Source organism: Triturus cristatus, chromosome 1_1 (genome assembly GCF_964204655.1).
Source record: "Triturus cristatus chromosome 1_1, aTriCri1.1, whole genome shotgun sequence".
In the NCBI taxonomy this organism is placed as follows: domain Eukaryota; kingdom Metazoa; phylum Chordata; class Amphibia; order Caudata; family Salamandridae; genus Triturus; species Triturus cristatus.
The window spans coordinates 891,394,553-891,412,409 of NC_140579.1; positions in this window are offsets into that span (position 1 = coordinate 891,394,553).

Here is a 17,857-nt window from a genome sequence, read left to right on the forward strand (position 1 = left end):
TTATAATAATGGCATTTCCAATTATTGTAATGGTTGCTTCCTTTGTGGAGTTGTTTTGGGAAAATACTGTGACCAAGAAATGTCTAAATTCAAATGTATTTAGCTTACTGCCAGCAAATGAAATTGTTTGTGATCAAACTGAACCTAAATGTTTAAATGTCATGAATTTCTGCCTGAAACCAAAGTTAGACTTTAATGATGAACGTCTGATTCAGCCCAACCATTTTGTAGATAGACCATATTTGAAAGGTAACAATGACACATTAAGAGCAGCACATGCTGTGCTGCCTATACATTATGTTGTCAAAGTTTCATGGCTGTCAGCAGTTACCCCAGCCCAAAATTCGAGATTGATTGCCCTTACCATAACATGCAATATAATTTCTCAATTGAGAGTCACTGTTGTCCTGGGAAAGAGAAATGCTAATTCAGTTGCACAATATTGTATCCTGTTAGTCTCAAATGTGTTATTGCAAAAGCTGATGCCCAGGTATAGATTGCCAGTCTCTCTGAAATCAGATCATAATGAGGTCTCAAAGATGATGAGTGCAGAACCACAGACTGGACAAGGAGTGGATTGTAGCTATCTGCCTGAAGTTTTAAGCATAATAAAGCAACACAAAGGCAGCACAGAGTTACACTTTGCAAAAGACTGTGTTTCAGCATCACCAAAGTTGCTTGAGTATTTACATACAAATGCACTTGTGAAAACAACTGATGAAAAGACTAGCCATTGCAGTGAAGGTCTGACTGATGTGGAGCGTGCAGCTTCTCACCAGATTGCAGCTGCTACACAAGATCTACATAATGAATGGTGTCACAACTTTGATCTGAGAGATGCTGTGAAATGGAAAGGCCTGTTCCAAATGATCCTGGCAAAGACTGTTGTGAAATGTGGTGGCCTTCCAAATTGGGTGCATACCTCTCGCACACGTATGGTCCTGTGTCCCCCTGATAAAACAGCTCCTCTTCAAGAAAAAATGCCAGCAGTGGTCAAAAGTCCACAGAAGAGGGTCAGTCAAGCTGTAAGGGAACACACAGAGTTTAAAGCAGCACTAGAGAAAACTGAGGTGGCACTGGAAAAGCAAAAAGTGGAAACTGACTCAGATGAAAGTGGTATCCAAAGGGTGAAAGAGTCAGATGCAGCCTCTGAAGAAGAAATTAGTGCTGTGGGCCTACGAGTGGAGGTAGGAAAAATCTGGCTGAAAGGGAAACCACAAAGTTTGCAGTGGTCCCTTGAAAAATCATTTGCACCCATAGCTGAAACATCTGAATCTGATCAAAGTGAAAATAAAAGTGAAAGGCTTGGATTGGAAAAGTGCACGGAATTGACGGTGCTCTGTCAACGTTTTTCAGCACCTGAGTGGTCAAAATGCATGGAAAAAGTAAAGGATGCCACACTGTTTGAGCCACCCTGAAGGCAAGCAGGTGACAAGGAGCCAAAATTTGCTGAAACAAATAAATGAGAACTGTCAAACTGTTCCAAGAAGCTACTTACAGAAATATGCACAACATTTGAGCTTGGCTATATATGATCTGCTTACAGGCCAAATTTGTGTGGCCTTAGAAATAAAGGTAACATGGTTATATGCTCAGCTTTTGTAATAACCAGTGATAAAGAACATACTAATTTAGTAGGGTTTTCTTTTAGACACCTGTGTACTAAAGATGAGTAGTAATATTTTAGGTAGAGAAAAACATATATTTGGCTCAACTAATGATGTGTTTTCTTTTTTAAACAAATGTAACATGTGAAATTAAATAAGTGTGATAAATTTCGAAATCATTTAAGGTACAATGATTTGAAATTTATCAAAAGGGTGAATTGATGGAGCTTAGATTTCACCTATAAAATGTATGCATTATTATATGACAAAAAGCTGCAGACATGAGTTTTATAATGGCACGCAGATTGTGGAAAAGCAAGATTGAAAACATAGGGCTTCAGTTTGGAGGTGCTTTTATGTGAAAACATGCTTAATTAGTTGAACAGCCATGCTTATATGTGATTAATCCATATGTAATCTTACTATAGAATGCACATTAATTTAGAAAATGTATTTGTAATTTTAAAATGGCATCATGTATTTTTGCAAGAGTAGAAATGTGCTGAATTGTGTTTCACAGTGTAGAAAACCACGTGATTTTAGTTTGCTTTAGTGGACTAAACTGAAACAGTTTGGAATGTGCTTCTTTTTCCCTAGCAACTTTCAATGAATGAACTCTGATAAAAAAACAAACCTGCCTACCGCTTCCTCCGACCTTCAAAATGTTGCATATTTTTGTAGCCTGTTTAAACGTGGAGAGAAGAACACACTTTTTTCATAAATCACAAGACTGAAATTTGAACAGGAACAAGCCTGATTAATGACGTATCCAGTCAGCCCATGGGGAGATGATATGTCTTGAAGTTCTGATTGGACCAGCTATTAGGACTGAGCACGTGAACTTTTCCTTGAAATATGGCTTACAAGTGGGAGGAGTGCTCCTTTTTGCCTTGCTATTTGCCTCTCTCCAGGCCCAGTTTCTGTGCTGGACACAAAGACAGGGAGGGGCTGCATATTTTTGCCATTATTAATTATTGATTAACCTTGTAAGACTTATTCTTTTTCTTAGAAACTCTTTAAGAGTTTTGACTGACAATTTGTGCCACATTTCCCTTCCTATATGTGATGCTTATATGCAGACTGTAATATGTTCTGTATTAATGCTATTTTTCCTACTTTTCAATTCTGTAACCTGATTGATATTTGACTAATGAATAAAGAGTCAGAGAACCTTAACTTTTGACTTAAATAAAACCCTTTAAAATAACTCACCACTCCTTATTGCCTCTAATATTGTTTGCATTTAATTTTTATATATATGTAAAGTCTCCTGTTTGGTGAAACACGGTCATCAAAAGATCCGTCATTTTTCACCCTTTTCAGCGGTAAACCATAGGTGATGTGGTTTTGAATAGGGAAATTACCAGGTAATTACCGCTGGATCATCACCACCAGACTCAACTTCCAGGAAAGAATGAAAGACGTGGCATCCTGGATGAGCAGCAGCTAACTGAAGCTCAACTCGGAGAAGACAGAGGTCCTCGTCCTCAGACCCACTCCCTCTGCATGGGATAACTCCTGGTGGCCCACCGCCGTCGGTAGCCCCCCACCCCCATAGACCACGGCCGAAACCTCAGCATCATATTTGACTCCTCCCACTTCATGACCTGACAGATCAACACCGTCGTCTCCACCTGCTTCAACACCCTCCCCATCCTCAGAAAGGCCTTCAAAAGGATCACCCCGAATCAAGGAAGACCGTCACCCACGCACTCATAACCAGCAGACTGGACTACGGAAACGCCCTCTATGCCGGGTTCAACAAGTCTCTGCTCTGCAAAATCCAGACCATCGAGAACACCACAGCCAGACTCTTCCTCGACACCCCCCAACATGAACACATTACCCAGCACCTGCGTAACCTCCACTGGCTCCCTGTCGAGAAGAGAGTAACCTTCAAGATACTCACCCACACCTACAAATGCATCCACAACACCGGACCCCAATACCTCAACAACAGAATCTCCTTCCACGTACCCAAGAGGAACCTCCGATACGCCGACCTCGCCGAGCCCCCGTGCATCCACAGAGCAAGAACGGGCGGAAGATCCTTCGCCTACATCGTGGCCAAGACCTGGAACGGGCTGCTGATTAACATCAGACGCACCCCCACCCTGCACATCGTCAGGAAGACCCTCAAGACCTGGCTCTTCGACTGACCGGAGCTACCCCCCACACCCTCCCCCAGCACCTTGAGACCCTTACGGTGAGTAGCATGCTTATGATTTCCCTGTTTGATTGATTGATTGATTGAAGCCAATAGTCTTGGTTGTTGTAACTTGTAGGTGTAATGTTAGTTGTTGTATATCTAAATGCAATGACAGAAGCAGCAAAATACCAGTCAGGCAGCACACTATGCTAAGCAGAGAGCCATGGGTTTGTGTATAGCATATAGTAGTTTGTTCGTAGTTCTAAAGTAGTACTGCAAAATGTTATATATTGTTATATATAACGGAAGGTATTGCAAGATGTCAGGCTCCAGCAGAATTTCTGCAGTTAGAGGAGATCACATGCAAATGTAATAAGCACTTGTCCCATGAGGGCAGCAGTCATCTCTGCATTGTAGTACAGTGAGCAGGGCTCTGAAGCGCCACAAACCTATAGACTGGCTTCAGTGCTGAGACTTTAAATGAGTTGATATTGTACTTAGCTCCTAGAACTGTGTGTTTTCTATTGTTAAAGAGGAATGTCTAGAGTACATCGCCACACTCTTACTGTCAAACAAGCTTGTATTCCCTCTCTTGTGCATAGGCTATGATCTTTCCCCTGATATTTATGAATACAGCGGGCAAGTGGCGCAATGGACAACGCGTCGGACTTCAGATCAAAAGATTCCAGGTTCGACCCCTGGCTGGCTTGTTCGGAACAGTGCGCTTTTCATCCCTTTGTTGAGAAGTCCAATTATTAACTGCAACATTAAACTCAGACTTGCGGGTGAAATTGTAGCACAATTGTAGTTTGCAAAGATCGCTACATGTTAATTAAAATATATAGAGGTGAAAAGGGCCAAAAATATCCTTTACATTTAAAAGCGTAAAAGAATGGGAGCATTACCGGATGCTTTGTTTTAATTGCAAAGAAAAAGTTACTGTTGTCTTGACAAAGAACGTATTTTTTTATGGGAAAGTAAATTATTATGAAATACACATATAGCGATCTATTTTATAGTTGAAACAAATCTAACAAGCTGTTAGAGGAACACCGGCAGTTGGTGGGCGGAGGGTTGGAGACAGAGAGTGTGTGCGTGCGTGTATAAGGGAGAAAGAGAGAGCGTGTGCTGTTTATTTTTTTTCTTGAAACATGACTAACTGAAAGCTGTGTGTCAACACATGCCTGACGGTTGCTCTTTCTTGATGCAATACATCGTGTGGTGTGTTTTAGCAACACTTCACTCCGTCTTTTGCATGTGCATTTTTATCAGAAAAGTGCCAGTTAAGAGCACAGTGCTGATCGGCAGTTTGGCGTAATCTAAGAGACTTTCAGTGCAGTCGACATGAGCTCTGGCCAAATTCTACCAGTCTCCTCCGCTGGTCGCTCTTCCAAGAGTGCAGAAGGTTGTTAAAGCTATGCACCCTCCCCATGACTCCTACATTCTGGGAGTTCACCCTCCTTTGCTACTGTAGCGTCCACAGTTTGGTTGTGAACTACATGCTCATGCACTCCAAACTTTTCAGTACCAATCTTCGCCTCTACCCTGGGATTTGCAGCTCTATGACTCCACCCTCATGGGCATGTATCAGCGACGGGCCAGTGGCACAATGGATAAAGTGTCTGACTACGTATCAGAAGATTCCTGGCTGGCTCGACTGTAGGATCCTTTTACCATCTTTAGAAGTCACAGTTTATAGTAAAAGGTAGTTATATACCAAATGGGCATTTATGGAACATTAAACTAATGACACAATTTCCTGTAAATATAGCATTAAACATGGGGTGCCGTTATTTGCTTCCACAGAAAGAACAGCGTTTTAATCGGGAAATAATCCAATACATATGTGACCAGGCTCTCATTACATTTAAAAGAACTACATAGCACAATGCTGAAATAGTTAATGTGTGCGATCGGACTACCTAGTTACAGAGAGGCAGGTCTTTAAGTGGGACGAGAGAAGTGTGGGGTCCCTGAAAGGGGCGTCGCCTACATAATTAGGGGTGTGGCTTAAAACATGTAAACCGCAATTCCTTTAGTGTGCCACCCTACTACCCATACATTTGCATAGAATCACAATTGCAGTTGGCATAGGTGACAATTGAGCTGTGCACTTAACAGAGAGGCAGCGGATTGGATGACCATCTATTCTGTACACTTTTTTTGTCCCCCCCAACAAATTAACTGGGAGAGCCGTGCCAAGAATAGAAACTAGTTCAAAGAGCCCAAGCCAGAGAAGAGCCATGAAGACATCTGGCATGTAAATTGTGCAACAAACATCATGCTAGATTGCCACCCTACTCCTCTGTAGCAGAGAAACTCATTTGCAGAGTCTCGCTGGGCTCCTCACTCAGCCCAACATTTTTCAACATGTACATGAGTTCACTGGACGACGTCGTCCAGACTCACCAAAAAAATATCCTTACATACACAGACGACACGCAACTGATACTGTCCCTCTCGGACAAACACTAGGAACAAGTTCACCACTTGCATGACAGTAGTAGCAACCTGGATGAAGTCCAACTGCATCAAGCTGAACATGGACATAACAAAAGTGCTGGTATTCGGGAAAGATGTTTCAACATAGGCCAGGGCTTGAAAAATCCTAAAAATATTACTAGACGTGCAGGTCTAGTAACTTTAAAAATCTACTCAACCTAACTGTATTGTACTCAACAGGTAAACTGGTCTCAAATTGTGTGATCATAGGCAAATATTTTGTCTAATGGAGCCGCTTTTTTATCAAATAAGACAGCACCTTCAATTATGCTAATTCACAATTTTTTTCTGTACAAAACTCTTTTTATTTACTAGACTAAATGTTTCTCCATGTGTAACATGAATCAAGCCCATATATAGGGTACACATAATTCCTGGCCTGCCTCTTAGTTCGCTAATAGCATTGTCATCTGGGCAGGAGCAGTAATAATTCCCAGTTCATGTTTAAAAACACATTTTTCATAAATATATAACCAAAGCATGATGTGGTAGTGCATTGTCATTTACAGATAGCATATTTTCCATTGCAATGGCCACAAAACTTCCCACTAACATGTAGTTTTACTGATAATAGCATTTAAACAATTTTTGGAAATTGGGTTTCAGCAAAAATATTTAAAATTTGCACATCAGCAAGTAAAGTGTTCTAATTTGTTTTGATCCTTTAAAAATATTTTTTGCACCACAGAATTACAAAAATGGGTCTTCATAACTAGTGAAATATATTGGAAATGTTTGAACAGTTTCTTAGCAATATCAGTGCTGTGTTAGAAAAAACGTTGACATCTTACAGCCCTTCATTTAACATGCTCTGCACAGTTCAATTGTCACGCAGTTCACTTTACAAAATCGTCTAACTAAAGTCTCAGAAAGAAAAATAAATGTAATAAGATAAGCTGACTTTTGACCTCTGTTGCTCTGAAAGCCAGCAACTGTAATAAGACAACGTCATTTAATGTCATTTTTATTGCTCTTTCACTTTGTGAGCAATTAAGATGCCTTTGAATCTTATTATCTTGTCACATTTGCTCTGCTTTCAGAGACAATCCTAGCATATATAGTCAAGCTTTAAAAGGCCAATTGGATTCCTTCACTTCCCCCACGTAATGTATTACTGCAGAACGTGGACGATCTCTTGATTGCTTCTGACACTGAAGAAGGATGCAAAGATGCAACGGTTAAATTGTTGCTACATTTGCCACATCGCAGACATAAAGTGCCCCTTTCAAACTTCCAATATTGTCGATAGGAGGTCACCTACCTAGGTCACCTACTGTTGAAGGAGGGAAGGAGACTAACACCTGAACGCATTAGTGCCATTGTTAAAATGTCCATCCCTAAGACTCAGAGGGATGTGCAAGCTTTCATTGCCATTACTTCGTATTGTCGGCACCAGATACCTAACTTTTCCTTACTAATAAAGCCGCTATTGCAGCTAACCTCTAAAGATGTACATGAACCCTTGCTCTGGATGCCTGAATGTCAACAAGCTTTTGTGCAATTGAAAGTTGCGCTCTGCGCCTGTGCTTGGCACGCCAGACTACACTAAGCTGTTCATGTTGTATGTACACGAGACGGCTGGTTGCGCGCTTTCTGTCTAAACACAAGCCTTTGGAGGTAAGCAGAGGTCGTGTGCTTATTTTTCTGCTTTGCTTGACAACGTCGCAAGACCCCTCCCAAGCTGTCTAAGAGCGGTCGTGGCCGAGGCTGTCTCTATCCGACAAGCGGCAGGGCTCGCCCTTGATACCGATCTCACAGTCATGGTACCACATGCTGTGGATAAAGTTTTGAACAGAAAGAGGACATAGCACCTCACTAGTGCATGTCTGACTGGTTGTGAGATGACCCTCTTTGCACCACACATCACAATCAAGAAACGTGCCACCCTGAACCCAGCCACGTTACTAATCCTACCTTATGAAAGTGAGGAAATAGAGATACATGATTGGATTTTTCGGACTGAGGCGGAGACTAAGGGACGGGTAGACCTGACCGATGTTCCCCCTATCTGAACCACAAGGGGAGCTATATGTCGATGGCTCTTGTTTCAAATTACCCGATGGCACAACAACTGCTGCATATGCAATCACTACCTTACACACAGTAGTCAAGACATCACAAGTTCCCTATCAATCAGCCCAAGCTGCAGAGTTAGTTGCCCTTCTTCAAGCTTGTGAACTAAGCAAGGGACAGACTGTTAATATTTATACTGACAGCCAGTACGCCTTTGGAGTTGCCCACAATTTTAGGCAACTCTGGGCAGAGAGGGGATTCCTGACTTCACATGGGTTAAAGATCCAGAACGGACCATTGATACACAGGCTTTTGTCAGCTCTGACGCTCCCCAAGAAGTTAGCAATAATGAAGTGCAGTGCCCACAAGGCCATTACTGATGCTGTGGGGAGGGGAAATGCATTTGCAGATCAAACAGCTAAGTAGACGGCTCGAACAAAGATGAAAAAGATGTTTGTGGCCGGTCCTGCTAAATGGGTTCCTGAAGTTACTATTTTTGAGGATACACTGGATAGTGTTAAAGAAATACAGAGTGAGGCAACGATTGAGGAGTTAGCAATATGGCAGGAAAGCACAGCACATTTATACGAGGATGGGTGCTGGACAGATATGTCAGGAAAGCAAAGGTGGATACCGCCGGACGCCTTTGTCCTCCCTGTAGTCACTATGGTGCACAGGCCAGTTCATATTAGCGCCAAGGGCATATGCAAACTACTATACCCTGTGTGGCAGAATGATAACATCCCCAAGATCGCTGCTCACTTGGTAAAATATTGTATGGTATGCATGATGTATAATCCTGGAAAAGGCACTCCTAAACCCCCTGGTAATTTTGAACTCCCTTCCTTCCCTTTTGACGTCCTTCAGATGGACTACATTGAGATGGAACGGGTCAATACTTTGAATTATTTGTTAGTGGTTGTTTGCGCATTCAGTAAATGGTTAAGGTAAAGGCCCCACCAAGAGCAGCTGCCCTGCTGCGCAGCCTCCAAGATAACTGACAGTACACTCAAACATACACAGATAGAACTAAGGATCACATCATAGAGACAGGCTGAGCAGCAGAGTACAAGAGACTAAGAAAGGACAATGAAAGAGGAAAAGCAGGATACAACACTTGGCGACGGCGAAAGCCCTGCTGAAGGAGTTTTTCCCTTGCTTCGGTTGACCCCATTTGATCTGGAGTGACAATGGCAGTCATTTCAATTCACAAGTCATCCAGCTGGTGTGGAATGGCCTACACATCAGGCAGAAGTTCCATGCTGCACACCATCCCCATTCAGCAGGTTCGGTTTAGAAGTACAATGGTAATCTCAAACTGAAAATGGCAAAATTTCAGGAAAGCACAGGATTGAAATGATCAGATGCTTTACCGTTCGCTCTTCTTCCAACCAAAGCCCCCGCACACACCAGGACAGGATTGTCCCCGTATGATGTCGTGTTTGGCCGCCCAGCAAATGTTTGGGGTGTCCCACAACCAAAACGTTTTTCAGAAAATGAGTATCCTCTGTTAGTGGATTATCTCTATGAATTGACTAAAAATGTGCATTCTATTCATCAACAGATCCAGGACACCTTGCCACCTCAAACAGAGGGGCCCGGGCATGCTATCCTACCTGGTGATTTGATCCTTGTGCAGCATTTCCAGAGGAAAGGAAGTTTGGAGCCCCGTTGGAAAGGGCCGCTGCAGGTACTCCTCACCACCAGAATTGCTGTGAAGGTGACAGGTCGGAAGAACTGGATTCACACCAATCACTGCCGCAAGGTACCGTTGCCTCTCCCCTATGATCGGTGACCATGAGACGGAGCAAGTGACATGCTTCATCCCTTTTTCGGATGCCCGACTGACGTGGGTGCAAACAGAGAAGGAGAATGATGCAGTATTGAATGAGGCGGTGCCCCCTGAAATAAGGGCCATCCAGGATTCTCCTTCACGTGGACCACAAGTGCTTGAGCCCCAGTCCCTTGGCCCCTTTGAATTTGAGCCCCTGTTTACTGATCACTCTGTGCCCGAAGTGGCTAGGTACAATTTGCGTCCCCGACGGAGGGACAGTGCACCAAAGGAAAAGTCAGGGAGATTAGTGGATTGTCCAAGACACTGGACAGGATCATCTGAGGGTGTCTTGCCGAAAGGGGGGGTGCCCTATCCTGGACGAAGTGGGATTTCTTCAGTGGGCCCCAATCGCACTGCCCCACCATAGATGAACATTAGGAGTCTGCCAGCGAGGCTCTGAAGAACACTGGTAACTTTTTGCCCATTCTCTTGTTTACTTGTCACCAACCCCATTGCATTGCGTTTTTCCTTCTGATCACCATGTATCCTTTTGGGCGCCCAATTGTTGAGGATAAACAGCCTTTCACAGCACCATGTTCGGAGAGGGATGAGGTTGATTGTCCTGATTTCCCTAATAGCAATACTTGGAATAATGTGGTTTCTAGAAGAAAAATCTCCTGTGCACTCTTTGATTGTTACAACACCTGTTCCCCCTGAACAAATGTTTGTCACCCTGGCTCCTCACAAAGGTGAACACATATGTAGATTACGTGTTCCTACAAATGTTGCATCAGGCCCACGGTACATCCAATGTCACAAATTGCTTGATGTGTGGGTTGCTCCCCTCTGTAACACACAAGAATGATGTATTACTGTCCATGCCTATTTCTTACCTCGCAAACTGCGAAGGTTGGTCCCAGCTCTTCACTATGGGTTACACTCATTATCATTCTGATACTATGAATATGACATTAGCCGGTTATGAAAGTGTCTTGGAGTATATACGTGTACGACAGGGGTTTACCGCAGGGAAGCAAGGAACACCAGATACATTGTCCCCGACAGCCTGCATGAATGTGTATGAAAGAGAACAAAATGTAACACGGCTTCAAAATGAAATGTCGGATTTCTGGCGTATTAATTTCACAGAATATTTCAAGTCCTTCCAAATATGTAATATTACTCATGATGTGTCAATGCCAGTGCTGTTGGCCAATATGACAGCAAGTTTCTGTGTAAAAGGGAAAGGAAATGTTAGGGTGGGGGTGAGTAATTGCAATTAAACCTACGTACTGAGCACTGTAAATAGCCCACCTCTGCTGCCCCCTCACAATGTTTATTTTGTTTGCGGGTCCCAGGCCTATGTTTGGCTTCCTCAGGGAAGGTCTGGAATATGTTATCTGTCCTTTCTCCTTCCCCCAGTATATATTGCGCCATCCAATTATCATAAGGATCACTGACTGCAGCGCAGGAGTGCTCATCTGTTTCATGTTAAACAAGTTATTGACACAGCAGACATAGATCAGAAGGACACCACTTTGCAGCAGTTCACTGATGCTATGAAGGGTATTGTTCCCTTTTGGGGCCCCATGTCCAATAGTCTCAATATTCGTAGACTCACCAGGGTGGTCGAAGGAGTAATACATGCAACGGATGGAATTCTGACTAATATTACAGCTGAGCTTCAGGCTTCGTTGCCCTTCTAAACAGGATGGTGTTAGACGTCATCCTTGCTGACCGGGGTGGGGCCTGTCGTGTCATCAGCATTAGCTGCTGTGTATACATACCGGACCACACTCCGAATGCATACACTGCTATTCAGAAAGCACCATAGGCTTGCCTCTGATATACACCGATACACCAAGAGAATGGTACATGGTCTCACATTAGGTGGTTTTGGGGCCTAGTCACGTCCTGGGGTTGGAGGATTATCATCTTCCTGGTCCCCATAGCCGGTATCATTTTAACATGTTGTCTGTGCATACACTGCCTTCCTGCCTGTTGTGCGTGCTGTGTGCAAATATTGACACCTCACTCCATACCCCTAGAACATGACTCTAAGAATAAGGCCACGATGATGCAGGATATCCAGGACATGATGTGCATTGACAAAGGCATTTTCGAGTATTGCTGGTGTATGCCTAGATGTGTAATGTGTTCATTACGTACTGCAGAGAGTTCTAGCTTTCACTAGTAGCAAAATTAGTTAGCAAATGCTAAAAGCGGGGTCAGTTGGACTAGAAAATACTTCCGGTCGACTGCCCCTAATAGCATTATGCTTAAGTTAGCATTTGCTGCACCATTTTGCCCTCAGCCGCCATTTTGTGTAATGATCGAAACTAACTTGTGTCTCATTTTGACTGACTCCGCGGAAAGTAGCTTCGATATTTTTTTTGTATTTATCCAAGGTTGAGCTTCGCTGTCTTAATGGATGCATGAATGTGCCTTTGCATACCTTCCTTGTTAGATCGGCCCGTTCTCATGCTAACAGGGTGTAGTGGGCTGGGTAATAGCGGGCACGGACAGAGTAACCTTGAGGTGGAGATAACATGTACCCGATCCCAGGAGTGTAGCTCATCTTCTGTTAACCTGCTCCAACTGGAACTTTCCAGTTTTGGGCAGGTCATGCTGGGCATTGGAAATGTATAACAACTGATGTAATGTTGGTGAGGGTCAGTCCCCTTGGTAGAATCTCAGGAGGCTAGTCAGACTGGACTCTGCTCAAGCGAATACTAATAAATAACTTGGTTTGTATTCTCTACTGTCTGACCGACTCTTCATTTGTATGGAAGGCTAAAAGGTGGTTGCGAGTGACCCGGGTGACCCTACTCGGGTCACTTCCTTCACTTCCCTGAAGTTAGAGGATTTTCGACTCGCCAGAAAGGACGAGTAGTCCCTAAACATAGCTTGTCCTGAATAAATCTTGCTCGACAATGCAAGTGGATTTTTCAAGCCCTGATAGGACTCCACCTGGTGGCCTATGGATCTCTGACCCAGCTCACAAGCAAGAAATCTCAGAATCATTGTAGATGAACTGGACATGGATACAACACAGTTGCCTCATCCTGCTTCAACACCCACCCTGAGGATGCTACTGAAGATTTTCAAATGGCAACTGGACAGCATCAAGAAACCGATCACCAAAGCCCTCACCTGCAGACAGGACTATGTAAATACCCTATATGGAGGAATAACCAACCATCTCACAAGAAGAATTCAGACCATCCACAATGCAGCAGCAAATGTTCTCCCCAACCTCCCACTCTGGGCCCATATCACACTTCAACTTAGGGAGCTCTAGTGGCTCCCAAAATACAAGTGCGTAGACTTCAAACTCCTCACTCACACATACAAAGCACACCACAACACAGGCCCTGCCTACCAGCACACCCACATTCAATTCCACCAATCTTCTAGACACCTCTGCTCTACCGGACTCTCACTAGCACACGTCCCAGGCATGCATAAAAGCAGATCATGGTGGGGTCACGCCTTCTCAAACCTGGCTCCTAAAGCTTGGAACGAAATTCCTCAACACATCATAGCTGCCTCCTTTCTTCTTCAATCCCACAAGAAAATGAAGACCGTGCTCTTTGAATAAGCCCTCCAGGGCTGGCCTCACACTTCTGCCAGGTGATTAGCATGCTAAAAAAATACATATTAACATAACAATACGGTAGAGTGTCTTCAAAATTCAAAAAGAACAAGTTACTTACCTTCGATAAAGCACTTTCTGGTAGAGACTCTATATTGCTGCAGACTCCTCACCTTTTGAATATTCCCAGGCGTCAGACTGAATCTGAAAACTTTTCAGCATTACCTCTGCACACCATTAGGTGGCACCATGTGGCTCTGCACAGACAGAGTTCCGCTCCAAAATAACGTGCAGCGTCTATAGAGGCACCACTCCCGTGTGCTGACATCCATTGCTTTCAAGAGAGTACATGCCACCAGATTCACAGGCCCAAAAGCAGTGGTCTAATGCAAAATGATGCCTCCCCCTTGAAAAATGTGATGAGGTGTTCCAGAGTCTCCCATATCTCACTGTTATTAATTGACTTTGTGCTTAAAGGGGACTCCATGAAGCTTTGGGGGATTCCATGAAGCTTTGGGGGCCTCCTGAAGAGTTGCCCCCCCCGCATAGCAGTGGCCAGCATTACACCCCTGCCCGAAAGCAAATTTGTGTGACCAGATTACTAGACTGGGGATCTTATTAATGGGTACAGTCCAACCACAGAACGGTGAAGAATCTGCAGTTAGATAGAGTCTTTACTAGAAAAAGCATGACTGAAGGTAAGTGTCATGTTCTTCTGAAAGAGACTTCTAGCCACAGATTCCTCACTTTTTCAATATATACTAAAAAGGTACCTATTTGGATGTGGATGGACTCAAACCAGAAGGTCCTGTAGGACTGTGTGGGCAAAGCGCCCTCTTGGCGAACCTCACTATTCAGGATATAGTGCTTCGTGAACATATGAAGGGATGTCCAGAAGGCGGCCCGACACATATCTAGGACAGGGACTCCACATGCTAACGTAGTGGTAGCAGCTTTGGCCCTGGTAGAACGAGCATGGATTCCCCTTTCGAAGGCTGTTTTTAGCTAATGTGTAGCAGATCTTAAGGTAGAGCGTGCTGAAGAGGGAGATGCACCTGCACAGCCTTGCTTTTTCTGCTACAGAGAACGCCACCAAGAGCTGACCGTCCATGCAATGGTCTTCGGTATGATCTATGTAGAAGCTCTGTGCTCTCTTGGGTCCAAGCATTGGAGTCTCTCATTTTCCTCAGAGGAGTGAGGTAGAGCATAGAACACTGGCAGGGTGATAGTTTGACAGACATGGAACTGAGTCACAAGTTTTGGCTGAAAGGGTGGCAGTGTCTGCAGATCTAGTTTGTCTGAGAAGAAGGTGTTGAACAGCGGGTTGACACAAAGAGCTTGAAGCTCGCTCACACGCTGATGTTATGGCGATGTAGTACGCAGTCTTTAGGAGGAGAAGCTGCAAGGAACAGCTGTAAAGCGGCTCAAATAGGCTGGGCATTATAAATGTGAGGATCGAGTTTTGGTCTCACTGAGGCAAGATGAGGGGAAAGGAAAAGAACAATTGTTGTAACCCTGTTTTAAAAATCACATAATGGAGAGGGCTGATCCGGCAACCGCAGAAAGTCTGAAAGGTAGCCTTTAACTGTGTTCCGGGCAAGGCTTTGCAGGGCTAAGGACAAAACATACAAACTTTTGTCCTGTAGAGCTCAATCTGCTGAGACCAGCATCAAGCCACAAATTAGTCCCGACAGGAGTATACAGTTGTAGTCAAGGGACGCCTGGCTGCCATGATGACATCAACCATCTCCATGGTAAGGTCAAAGGTGTACAGCTCTTGCCGCTCAAGCTCCATGTATTAAGGTTGTGATTGCGCTGGCCCGAACCAGTCCTCACGGAGGAGCAGCCTGATCAGAAGAAAGATGCTCAAGCCCAGGAATTCTGGATACCATACTCTCTATGCCCAATCCAGAGCCAGTAGGATGACTTGGGCCCGAACTGTCCTGATAGTCTTGCAAATTCAGGTCAGGAAAGGTATTGGTGGAAAGGCATACAGGAGTTCCATATTCGACTCGAGGCAGAACACTTCTCCAAGAGAGAGACACTTTGGAAACTCTAACATGCAGAAGTGCTGACATTGAGCGTTCTCGGCAGTGGCAAACAGATCGAGCTATGGTTCACTACATTCATGAAAGAGACTTAGGGCCACCTCTGGTTGTAACTTCCACTTGTGATTCACAAGGTGCCGATGGCGGAGTTTGTTTGCCCTGGCATTTAATGAATCTGCCAGGTGCTTCACCACCAGAAAAATTCTGAGGAGGTCCAGCGACATCCAGAAGCACAACGTCTCCCGGCACTGAATCTGTGACCCCACTCCGCCCTGATTTTTGCAATACCACATGGTGGTGGTGTTGTTGTCCGTGAGCACCTGCATCAGCCTTCCTTTGATGGATGGATGAAAGGCTTTCAGCACCTAGTAGAAGGCCCTCAGCTCCAAAAGGTTGATATGGAGCTGGGACTCTGATGGAAAACAGAGGCTTCTGATCTCCACCTCTTCCAGATGGCGCCCTATCCCAACAGTGATGCGTCAGTCACCACAATCAGGTCTAGGTTGGGAAAGGAGAGGGGTCTGCCGTTGACCCAATCATGGTCTAGTAACCACCACTGAAGGTCTTTTGCAGGCTCCTCCGAAATATAGATGTGGTTGGAGAGGTCCTCTTGATATTGGGCCCACTGAGACTTCAGGTCTCACTGCAGAGGCCACATATTCCCCCTGGCATGCTCGGCCAGCTGGATGCAGAAAGCCTTCAGTCCCAGTAGTCTCAGAGTTATAGCCTGATGTCCTGGACTCTCGTTCCTGGGGAAAGGCACAAAACCAAACTGTGTCCGAAATTGCACTATTGAAGGGGAGTGTCTGAGAAGGAGTCAGGTGTGACTTCAGCATGTTGATAGTGAACCCCAAAGAGGACAGGAGGCTGCCATAGTTTGGAGGTGACTGACAACTGCCTGGAGCTCGCTCGCCTTCAACAGCCAGTGGTTGAGGTAGGAGAAGATGGCACCTCTGACCTCCAAAAGTATTCTGCCATCACTTTCATGAACACCGAAGGGGCAATGCTGAAACCGAAGGGGAACACAGCAAACTGAAAATGATTCTGTTGCACCACAATTCCCAGATGTCAGTGGGCAGGCAGGGCGCATATGTGTAAATAGGCGTCCTGCACTTCCAACACTACCATCCAGTCTTTAGGGTCTAGGGCAGACAAGACCTGGGCCTATGTGAGCATTTTGAATTTTTCCTCCTGGAGGAAAGCGTTTAGGGTGCAGGTTTAAAATAGGCCAGATACCACCAGTCTTTTTGGGCACATGGAAGTAGCTGGAATAGCAACTACATCCCACTTCTGCTCAATAGCCTTTTTGTCCAAAAGGGACTGCACTTCCTGTCTGATGTTATGGCTGCTATTCCAGCAACAAAAGTTGGATCCTGCCTCCCACCTGCTGGCCGTGCACCACTCAGGGCACTCTAAAGGGGTTTTGCAGGTGGGGTAGCGGGGGTTTAAGCCCACTGACCTTGGCTATGGCGGCGGTGGACACCACAAACGTGACTACAAACCTGCTTTTGCCATCGTGGGGATTTATTGGGTGGTGGTATGGAGTACCTCTGCTTAAACCACTAAACGAGTGATAGGGCTGATAAAGCTGGAAAGTTGTGGTAGATAGGCCCCAGGAGCGTACTGTAGCCCTGCTCTACTTGGCACGCTTGAGAGCAGACTCTGCCTTATCCCGAAACAGGTGAGTCCCATCAAACGGCTTGTTCATGAGGGACAACTGGATATCGCCTGAAAAACAGGTGGACCGCAACGAAGCATGGCGGCAAATGGCAACACTGGTGCCGATGGCCCGCCCAAGGAAATCTGTTGTGTACAAGCAACAACAAATTGTTAAGTTGGCAGCCTCCTGGCTGGCCCGAATGGCTTGGGTAAGGACAGGTCAGAGATCTTCCAAAGGTTTAGGAATAGTGCTGCAGCAGCAATCTGGTGTTCACGGACCTGAGTGGAACTTGTTGGGATTGGTCTTACTTGTGGACAGTTGCACCACCAAACTCTCAGTGGAGTGGTGCTGAGATAGGAAGGCGGGATTACCCGGGACAGCGCAATGGCATCTCACAAACCGGTGATTGACTGGTGGACCAGAGCAAGGTTTTGTCCACACCCCTAATAAGGTGTCTTGTCTGTTTGGGCCTTATTAAATGGCAGGAGGGGCTCAGAAGATGCTTGCCA